This window comes from Podarcis bocagei, assembly GCF_964188305.1.
Source record: "Podarcis bocagei genome assembly, chromosome: 7".
Lineage (NCBI taxonomy): Eukaryota > Metazoa > Chordata > Lepidosauria > Squamata > Lacertidae > Podarcis > Podarcis bocagei.
The window spans coordinates 18,072,169-18,084,239 of NC_138132.1; positions in this window are offsets into that span (position 1 = coordinate 18,072,169).

The following is a 12,071-nucleotide window of genomic DNA, read 5'->3' on the forward strand; positions in this document are numbered from 1 at the left end:
TATTTCATATATTGAATAGAGAACAATTGGACTTGATATGCTTACAAGAAACTCACATAACTAGAGCCCACAGGAGATTACTTTCAAATAAAAGACTAGGACAAGAATTTATCTCATCAGACAAAGTTAAGAAGAGAGGAGTTGTAATATATGTGAAGGAGAAATGGGCTCCAAAAATGATATTTAAAGATGAACAAGGGAGATACCTGGCTGTGGAGATACAAGTACAAGGAGAAAAATTCTTAGTTGTTGGAATTTATGCACCAAATGAAGGCAAATCTGACTTCTTTAAGAGACTTCATGAAACTTTGATGGACTATCTGGATTACAATATGATAATCATGGGAGACATGAATGGCGTGGTCTCCACGAATATGGACAAGGCACAAAGACTAACAGTCACTAAAGAAGGGAGACTCCCTAAGACTTTTTTTGAAATGACAGAAAACATGGACTTGATAGACATTTGGAGAACAAGGAACCCTCTGGAGAGAGAGGGAACCTTTTTCTCCCAAGCAATGATGACCTGGACCAGAATTGACCAAATCTGGGTTACTAGTGGACTGGCTCCAAAGATTAAGAAAGTGGAAATCTGCCCAAAAACTTGCTCCGACCATAACGCCGTGAAGATGGAGATGAAACCCACAATAACTGGTCAATTTAGATGGAGAATGAATGACACCCTCTTTCGAGATAAGGAGATTCTCACGAAGGCCCAAAAGAACCTAAAAGACTATTTTGAAATAAATTTGAGGACCGACGTGGAGAAAAGAGTGATCTGGGACGCAAGTAAAGCGGTTATGAGAGGATTTTTGATTCAACAAAACTCAATAAAGAGGAAAAAACAAAATGAGAAAAAAGAGAAGATCTTGGAAATGATAAAGGAAGGAGAGAGGAAATTAAGAGCAAAACCAAAGTCTCAGGACATTTTAAGAGAGATCAAGTTATATCAAACCCAATATATGGAATTGATGAACCAAGAGATTGAATGGAAGATAAAGCAAATGAAGCAAAAGACTTTTGAATCAGCAAATAAATGTGGCAAACTATTGGCATGGCAATTGAAGAAAAGGCAGAAACTAAACACAGTTACAAGCCTAGAGGTGGATGGAAAGAACATATCTAAACCCAATGAAATTAGAAACTGCTTTTTAAGTTATTTCAAAAAACTCTACACTCAAGGCCCGCAAAATGAAGAAGATATAGACAAATTCCTGGGAAAATATGGACTACAAAATATCTCCCATCAAAGTAAGATGGACTTGAACCAGAGAATCTCAGAACAAGAGATAGAGGCTGCCATTCAGAATATGCAACTGGGCAAATCTCCGGGACCAGATGGATTGACTTCCAGATACTACAAATCGTTGAAGGAATGGTTGATTCAACCATTAAGAGAAGTTTGTAATGAGATTCTCGAAGGAAAAAGGGCACCTGAATCGTGGAAAGAGGCATATATTTCACTCATACCAAAGTCAGAGACTGAAAAGACCCAACTCAAGAACTACCGCCCAATATCATTGCTCAATGTGGATTACAAAATTTTTGCAGACGTTTTGGCAAAAAGACTCAAAAGAGTTTTGATGGAGATGATTCATAAGGACCAAGCAGGCTTTCTCCCTAAAAGACACCTGGCAGACAATGTAAGGAATGTAATAGACATTCTGGAAAAGCTAGAGGTGAATATAAACACTAAAGCAGTACTGATCTTTGTGGACGCGGAGAAAGCCTTCGACAATATTTCTTGGAGCTTTATGAAGAAGAATCTTCATAGGATGGGGGTAGGCCGGGGTTTTGAGAATGGTATGGCTGCAATATACTCTGAACAAAAAGCCAAACTGATTGTAAATAATGTTGTGACTGAGGAGCTTAAGATAGAGAAAGGAACACGACAGGGGTGCCCGATTTCCCCATTACTCTTTATTTCAGTTCTGGAGGTGTTGCTGAATATGATAAGAAACGACCAGCAGGTTAAAGGTGTGCAGGTCGGAGCTAAACATTACAAGTTAAGAGCGTTCGCAGATGACCTAGTATTGACTTTGCAAGAGCCAAACACTAGTACGAAAAAGGTATTAGAAATAATACAACAGTTTGGCCAGGTAGCTGGATTTAAGTTGAACAAGCAAAAAACCAAAGTTTTAGGGAAAAACCTAACAGATATAGAAAAAGAGAAATTTCAAGAGGAAACAGGTTTGACTGTGGTCAAGAAGGTTATATATCTAGGGGTTTATTTAACATCCAAGAATCAGAATTTGTATAAGGACAATTATGAAAAATGTTGGTCAGAAATTAAAAAAGACTTAGAAATATGGTCAAATTTGAAACTGTCAATGTTAGGCCGAATTGCGGTAATTAAAATGAATGTATTGCCTAGAATGTTATTTCTGTTTCAGACCTTGCAGATTATTGATAAGATGGAATGTTTTAAGAGGTGGCACAAAGATATCTCGAAATTTGTCTGGCAGGGCAAAAAGCCCCGAATTAAATTTAAAATATTGACAGATGCTAAAGAAAGAGGGGGTTTTGCCCTGCCGGACCTAAAATTGTACTATGAGGCAGCAGCTTTTTGCTGGCTCAAAGAATGGATGCTCCTCGAGAATACAGACATCTTGGATCTGGAAGGTTTCAATAACGCTTTTGGTTGGCATGCATATCTTTGGTATGATAAAGTTAACAGTGCCTTCAAAAATCACATTGTCAGAAAAGCATTGTTTAATGTTTGGACAAGATATAAAGATCTATTGGAAAACAAAACCCCTAGATGGGTGTCACCAGTGGAGGCTAAAGCAGTGAAAAAACTCAATATGGAGGTCGGATGGCCGAAGTATTGGGAAATTTTAGAACAGGATGGAGATAAGTTCAAATTACAAAGTCAGGAGAAATTGAAGCATAAAGTAGAAAATTGGTTCCAATATCGCCAAATAATGGAATTTTTCAAACAGGACAGGAAAGTCGGCTTCCAGGTGGAAAAATCAAAATTAGAAACCGAACTGTTAGAACCCAATACTAAGAATTTATCTAGAATGTATAACTTGTTGTTGAAATGGAACACACAGGATGAAACAGTTAAATCGGCTATGATTAAGTGGGCTCAGGATGTTGGACATAACATTATGTCAGCTGACTGGGAATGGTTATGGAACACCGGTATAAAATTTACGGCATGTAATGCCTTAAAGGAAAACATCATGAAAATGGTATACAGGTGGTACATGACCCCAGTCAAGCTGGCAAAAATTTATCATTTGCCCGATAACAAATGTTGGAAGTGTAAAGAGACTGAAGGTACCTTTTACCACCTTTGGTGGACATGCCCGAAGATTAAGGCCTTCTGGGAAATGATCTATAATGAAATGAAAAAGGTACTTAAATGTACTTTTTCTAAAAAGCCAGAGGCCTTCCTCTTGGGCATTGTCGGCCAATTGGTGACAAAGAAAGATAGAGCTTTTTTCATGTATGCCACAACAGCAGCAAGAATACTCATCGCAAAGTACTGGAAGACACAAGACCTACCCACTTTGGAAGAATGGCAGATGAAAGTGATGGACTACATGACATTGGCCGAGATGACAGGCAGAATCCGTGACCAACGAAAAGAGACGGCAGAAGAGGAGTGGAGAAAATTTAAAAGCTATCTTAAGGACTACTATAAACTTAACGAATGTTAAAATGTCGTGGTTTCCAGAAACAAAGGGGTATAGGGACATAAGATCAGAGTGTAAGAGAGGACTAAGATGATAGAGATTGGAAAGTAATAATTGGGAGTTGCTAGCTGAACTATGGACATTGGGATGCAGAGAGGGGGGGTATGGGGAAGTCCTAGAAAGAAGGTTTATGAAAATAGGTTTGAAACTATACGTGTATGTTTGTCTTTTTTAATGTTTGTTTGTTTTTCTCAAAAATGTTGTAAAACCAATAAAAATTTTATAAAAAAAAAAAGAAAGAAATTGTTTAGTTTGCACTTTAGGAATATTTAAATTTATCTCAGTCCGGATTTGGGCGTATGTCACGAGGAACCTAAGTTAACAGAACTTACAATTAATAGCAGTCTGAGGTTGTTGTCATTTGTGTAGGTGGGCTTGTTAAAAAAAAGAGAGAGGCTATAAATCCATAAGTATATATATTTTAATTGTCTATCATTCATTCGTATATAAATCTAGAACACAGTAGTATAATACTGTAGAGTGGTATCTTGGTTCTCAAACGCCTTGGTATTCAAACAACTTAGAACCCAAACACTGCAAACCCAGAAGTAAGTGTTCTGGTTTGCAAACTTTTTTCAGAAGCTGAACGTGCTCCGTTTTGAGTGTTACACTGAGGTCTGTGTGTTTTTGCTATTTATTTTGAGTTTTTGCGGCTCTTTTTTATGACTGTGCGGAACCCAGTTCAGCTACTGATTGATTGATTGTGTGACTGCAGTACATTGTTTATTGCTTTCATTTTATGGATCAATGGTCTCGTTAGATAGTAAACTTCATGTTTAATTGCTGTTTTAGGTGTTGTTTTTAAAAGTCTGGAAAGGATTAATCCATTTTGCATGACTTTCTATGGGAGAGCGCGCCTTGGTTTTGGAATGCTTTGGTTTTGGAACGGACTTCCGGAACAGATAAAGTTTGAGAACCAAGGTACCACTGTATATGAAATTTTTGATTTTTGTTTGCCTCTTGACCTGTTACTATTTTTGTAAGATGTCTGAATAGCATTATGATGATACGCTTCACTGGTTGCTAGGTTCATAGTTGACAGATATTAAAAATCATGGATTTCTTTCTTTCTTTTGAAAATGAAGCCAAATTAAACAGATACAAAAGGTGAGTTATTAATATAGCAGGCTTAAAGCAGCTCAGTAACACACACACACACACACACACAGAGAGAGAGAGAGAGAGAGAGAGAGAGAGAGAGAGAGAGAGAGAGAGAGAGAGATGAATTGCAGAGCTGGAATATGTATTTAATAGGGTTTCCGTATTATGTTTATCTTTATAAGATTTTTAATCAATATAAAGGGGGGGAAATCCTGATAAAAATAATGTAATGAAATAACTTTTTTTTAAAATAGTAAAGGTGGAGCAATACAAACTATGGGGACCTGTCATAAGTTGTGCCTGCCAGATATATGCTAGTTTAAAATACACTCTATCCAAATCCTCTCCAGCCTGTTGTTTCTGGGATTTGGATTTTAAAAAGTATAGGTTCTCAGGAGGTTAGTGAAAGCAACTGAACTGCATTCCTTTCTTATGTATTGATTTAAATAGAAAAGAAAGGGATATTAGATACTTTTATTTAAGAAATACAAAGGCTGAATTAGTATTTAAATTATAATAAAATATTTGTGTCCCTTCCAGTATTCATCCTAGACCCATTGAAAATAATGGACATGTCTAACCTGGGTCAATTCACTTCACTGTTTCTGCTCTGGGTGTAGCTTGGTTGGATACAACCCTTAGCTATTACAAGATTTTCATGTAAATGATAAAATGTGGATCAAGTTTAGCTACCATTAATTTATTGAATGAACTAAAATACGAATCTGATTATATTTTTGCAAAGGACACAACTTATATCCGTGCCATTTCTGAATGTGCTGGTTGTTGCAAATTGTTTATTAACTATGTCCTTTATTGACTGAGGCTGTACCAACTTACGCACAGAATTCAGAGGGAGCTATTTCTGCAAAGACATGCATTGGATTGTACTATTAGAACTGTTGCTGGTGTTGTTTGATTAGTGCTTTAAAAAAAAACCTCTTAGGAGATGGAATCGGTGCATTTAGAATTTATTTGCTGCATTAATCAGTACGGCAAAACCTCCCAAATTCCATCAATTTCAGAAGGATATAAAAATAATAATAGAGAAGCATTCTTTATTAAATTATTTTTCAAGAAGCTATCATAGAAATTGAATTAATCGATTTATTCAGTTAGGCTTTGTAAATGATTAAAACAATAATTAGATAAGGCATAACTATATGTTTAATTGGCATCTCCTGATTTACCCATTTATTTTTGGTGTTATCAATATGCTGATCATGTTTAAGTTTTCTCATATTCATTCTCAGTTTTTTATATGTAATATTTTCATAAACACCCCACCCTCATTTTAATTGCCCTGGAAGCTACATTTTAATATTCTTCAAAAATAAATCAGCCAATTTGCATCTTAGAGCAATTAGTTAAATTGTTCACAAAGTTAAAAAGATAAACTGATTTGAGCCTGTGATGGGATTATTTTCAAATGCACTTCATCTATGTGTTTAAAAACACAAATCTGAAAAGCTCCATATGGGTAACATCAATATATTAGAAAAGCTGAATCGTAACCAAAAATACTTCCATCTAGCAATTCAGCAACTTCCATTTAGGATTTGAGAATGTAAATCTAGGGCACTTTTATGAGCTTTCAATGGGATTTAATTCAGGCTAGTTTGTAACAATGCTAATGCTGCTGCTGCTGCTGTTGTTGTTGTTGTTGTTGTTATGCTTTAATATTTGATCTGGATTTTCTGCTAAATGCAAATTGCCTTGAATATCATTTGACTGAAAGACAGGATGCATAACTTTGAAATGAAGAGAAAATCCAGCCAAAATTAAACATTTATAAATCCATTTGATTTCAATGGGGAAACTAAGCATTTATTTAAGACTTCAGTCCAAAACCCAATGAATGAGGAGTAATGCCATTCCCAGGCCAAGTCATGTATATAAAAATGCAGATATTAGGCAAAAAATTGTCCAAACAGGCACATGTATATTGCTAAAAATGATATACAAAAAGGCCACATATTAGGTAAGTTTGCTATGCAAAAATGTGCATATTAGGCAAAACTGCATACTAAAATACTTATGTTTAGGATAAATTTGATGAACTGTCACGCGAACTTTGAAAAATTGCAGACAGATGTGAAAATACGGGGAGCTGAACTTAAGACTGGAAATTTGAAATTGACAGATTCACCTGTTGATGTTTTTCAGCTACAGAAAAATCCATACACGGATGAGTTTGCTGTTAGTGTGCAGAATGACAAGATCCGATGTACTATCTGCATGTGTGTTAACAGGGGAAAAATCTCCCCCTGGCCCCAGTGCTCTGAGTTCAGTGACAGACGTTCCCCTTCCAGGCAGAGAGAGGGGTCTGCCTTGAGCCGAGATGCCACCCTCTTGGCTGAACGTGTTTGCTCAGAGCCCAGAGGAGACAAGTTTGTTTGCCATTTCTCCACTTTGCTTGCATCCCTAGCGGGATTTGGCTGGGCTCCAGCCGACCTGGCTCCTCTGCGTCGGCCAAGTGCAGACCCAAAGGCGCCAGGCAGCACACCTTCCTTTCCACGCAGTCTGCCCAGGACCAGTGGCCTTGGGGAAATCGCTTCCCAGCAGCCCCCTCTGAGCTGAGGACAAGGGAAAGGGCCACAGTCAGAGCGCAGGAGATGCACAGTGAGAGAGAATATGGTGCCATTATTGGCATAAGCCCTGTTTATGCCCTTGAACTCCTGGGAGCAAAGGGGGGGGGGGATAAAAATGAAATGTGCATCCCATCTACTAATATATACCCTCCAACATTTCTCTGATGAAAATAGGTATATATATATATATATATCTGTATAAATCTGTGTTTATACCCCACCCATTATATAAATATATATATAAATTACTATTTATACCCCACCGATCTGACTGGATTGCTACTCGGGGCAGCTTCCAACATACAGTGATACCTTGGTTCTCAAACGCCTTGGTACTCAAACAACTTGGAACCCAAACACTGCAAACCCAGAAGTGTTCCAGTTTGGGAACTTTTTTGGGAAGCTGAACGTGCTCCGTTTTGAGTGTTACACTTCTGTTGTGTTACGCTTCCGATTTGAATGTTACACTGAGGTCTGTCTGTTTTTGCTATATATTTTGCGTTTCTGTTTTTGCGGCTTTTTTTGTTTTGTTTTTGTGACTGTGCGGAACCCAGTTCAGCTACTGATCGACTGATTGTGTGACTGCAGTACATTGCTTTCATTTTATGGATCAATGGTCTCATCAGAGAGTAAAATTCTTGTTAAATTGCTGTTTTAGCGGTTGTTTTTAAAAGTCTGGAACGGGCTGATCCATTTTGCATTACTTTCTATGGGAAAGCGCACCTTGGTTTTGGAATGCTTTGGTTTTGGAGCGGACTTCCAGAACATATTAAGTTTGAGAACCAAGGTAACACTGTATATAAAAACATGATAAAACATGAAACATTAAAAACTTCCCTATACAGGGCTGCCTTCAGATAACTCAGGGTTGGATAACTCCATACCCTCCAACGTTTCACTGATGAAAATAGGGATGTCCTAAGGAAAAGTATCAAACCAGAAACTGGGACGGCTTCTGTAAATCTGGGACATCTCTGGAAAATAGGGACCTTTGGAGGGTCTGCTAATATCCAACTTATTATCAGAGCGTGCATCCTGTAGCCAAATATGGCACACCCTGTGCATCAGAGCAGAGTTTAGGGACCCGCTTTTGCAGAGGTACAATTGTTTTGGAGGAAAGAACCCATGAAGTTGGTGGCGGGACTCTAAAACAGCCCAGTGAGGTCTGAGCATGCTCAGTAACCACAGATGATGAATGTGATGTCCACTATTAGGTGCAAATGTTGTCAACAAGGGACCTGCCATCAGGCTTCCACCCTAACTCCATCCTAACAAAAACAAGCCTGTGATGGGTGTCCTGTTCATAACCTAATTTATTAATTGTGGCCATCTATGCCTTCCTACTCAGAACTGAGTCCCAGTTGAGCCCAATGGTACTTACTTCCAGGGGGTGGCTGAATATGCTGATGTCAGTTTTTCTCAGTTTCTAATTTTCCTAATCTTAAATTTGGTTCTCTGGATTTCTACAAGGCTTTGCAATTTTCTTTTTAAGTCCTGAAAATTCATCAGCATTTAGTGAGAATTTATCGCAAAAGGAAAGCAGTGCCTAACCTGGAAGTAACAGAATAAACAATGCAAGGAGGGAGCTGAAGCTAAAGATAGGAAGAGAGGTGGTAAGGAAATGCCTGGATACTTAAAAGGAATTGAAATCTACAGGACCTGATGCACTGCACCCAAGAGCACTAAAGGAGCTTGCAAATGTGATCTCAGAGCCTCTGTCTATATATTGAGACTTTTTGGAGAACAGGCACAATACTAAGTTGGATGGACCAACGGTAAGACTCCTTGAAGTCAGGGAGGCATCCACCACAGAGGGCAGTCCCTTGTGTCCAAATTTCCCTCCCCCAATCTAGAGCCAAAAAGCAAAATGGCCTTGTCTTCAGATCATGGGTGGGAGGAAACTGGCTGTTCTTCTTTGGTGCACTTGCTTTTTTTTCACTGTCATTTCCCCCAATTTCTGCAAAACCCAAGTCTCAACATAAGCAATGCTTTCCTTTCCTTCTGGTCCTTCCCTTCTTAGCGGTCATTAGTTAACGTGCACCATTCCCTCCAGACTGCCAGGTGTTTTGCAGGCGCGATTCAAAACACATACACAGAAATTCTGGCTGCAAACACACCATGCGTTTATAAAGTGTGCCCTCCCCCAAATAATCCCGGGAGCTGTAGTTTATTGTTGGAAGCCTCCTAGAATGCCTGGGGCAACCCAGTCAGATGGGTGGGGTACAAATATTATTATCATTCTTGAAACTGTAGCTCTGCGAGGGGCAAGCTGCAGCTCCCAGGATTCTGGAGGGATGTGTGTGTGTGCTTTAACTGTGTGATGTGAACACAACCTTGAGCCTGTGCAATCAAAGCAGATTAAAGGGTGCTGCCACCTGAGCACAATAAATCCACTTTTTTTTTTTAAGGGCTTTTGACAGCTAGGAAAGTGATGGGAAAATGCACTGAATAACACGGAATGAATGAATGATTGACAAGACATACAATTACCCTGCAAGGAAATCAGGATGGATTCTCACTGTCATATGACCTCCCTGCAAACCAATGTATAGGGAGTTGTAGTTGTTAGCATGTTGGACTAAGTTGAAATCTCCACTAGGCCAGGAAGCTCACCAGGTGACCTAGTCCCTTCCTCTTAAGCCTAACCAACTTCACAGGGGATGGAATACCATGTATCCCACCTTGAGGTCTTGGAGGAAAAGGTGAGTTATAAATGTAAAGAACAAATAAAGCAAATAAAATCAGAACAAATGCCCAAGACAGACCAGATATAACCTGATCTCTACGAAAGCTGTGTGCCAGCAAATGAGGATGATGCTCAGTAAATAAATAGGTCATGTGGAGGAGCCTTTAGATTTTGTTTTTGGGGGTGTGTGTATTGTGGGTAGGGGTGAGGCTGTACCGAGCCTAATGCGCCATCAAATCTAATGCAAGCCTCAATTTTCAGAACTTTGAAACCCAAAAAAGTAGTCGCTGGCGAGTATAAGTGTGCCATCGAATCGGATGCACACCTTAATTTTTGCAATGTAATTTGGTCAAAAAATTGTAAGCATTAGGTTTGAGGAGATATGGCAATTCCTGGATTCAGCAAGGGTTCGGTTGTTGGACTAGCCAGGCCAGTGTCTTGGTAATGGCCTAAGTATGGGTTGTTAGGGTAACAAAGGAAGTGGCTATGTGCCAGACGGCAAACAGTTGGTTCAGTCTCCCTCAAGTGGCTGGTAGTTAGGAGAAATGCAAGAGTTGAGAGCTGTGTGTGAGGTGAGCTTGGAGCAGGCTGCAGGCAGAAGTCTCAGGGGGAGAGACATGCTTGATATCTGCTTTAATCCAAGGCTATGGCAGAGGCAAAACCTTTTTGGGGTGCTCGTGCTGTGAGCCCCTTCATGGGCTCAGGTTGTACATATGCATAAATAAGTTATAGATCTTAAAGTCTCTGCTGTCCCTCACCCTGAGGAAACTGAACCCTGGGGAAGTGCCCTCGCAGACTGTTTATTCCAAACTCTGCGGGCTGACAGGACTCTTTTCGCCTCTCACTTTTTAGCCATCTTGGGGAGACTTGGCCTAGGTACCCCATGATCCCTGCATTCTTCCTTTGGAGAATCTTCTCTCTAGGGACCCAGATCTAAAACCATTTGCCAAATTGCAGGTCAGAGGACACCACTGCATGATGCTCAATCTGCAAACAAGCCAGAGAGCGTTGCAACATAACCCTGTTTGCCCTCCTGGCATCTCCCCCACTCCCCTCCCGCCCCTAAATTTTGGGACACAGACAGCAACAGCAAGATCACAGATTACGAGTGGCGACAGGCACAGAAACGGACAGGCGACAGGCAGGCTGGCCAAGCAGCTTGCAAGCTAAATCATTCCCCTGGGCAAGCTGTCCTGCTGCGCCCTGCGCAGGGCAGGGGTGTCAACAAACTTGTTGTCAGAGCAGCTCAAGGCCGCTGCTACTACAGGCCGGGGCTGGCTTCCAGGAAGGAGGGGAGGTCTACAAGGGAGGGCAAATGCAAAGGGATTTGAGGAAAACAGAAGTCTACCTCCACCCCATTTCACGGAACTCTTTGAGGGTGAAGGTTTTTAAATAAATAAAACAATACTAAAGTGTCTCAAGGAAGCACTAGTGCGGTTCTGAACCAAAACACTCCTTTGCAGAAGACCTCAATGGTCCACTCTATATGACCAACCATCCCTGTTGAGGGTTGGTCTTCAGCACACACTGGGCTGGTGGCTTTTCAGTAGCCTGAAGTGCTTTTAATATCCAGATAAGCCATTGGACCCATGGATTGTTGCGGGATTTAACCAGGTTGGAATGCCACCATCTTCAGTACAAAGGCACCAATGCAAGATTCAAATTTTCCACCGAATAGCTAGGTAATTTAGACTAGAGACATGGAAGCTGTGGTCCTCCTGGTGTTGTGGCACTCCATCTCCCATTTTGGCTAAACATTGGCTGCGTTGGCTGGGGTCGAGGGGTGCTGTTCTTCAAGGAATGCTAGACTGGAAGAGCCCGAGGTCCTTTCCAACTTAAGAGGATTCTAGTTCTGTATTAAAAGGGAGACATGCTATGTTTATCCAGCTGTTCTAGGGCAGAGTTGGGAAGCCCGATGCCCTCTATACATTGTTGGGACTCCCACAGTACCTTCTGCTCCAACCAGAGGATGCCCAGAAACCAGGGATT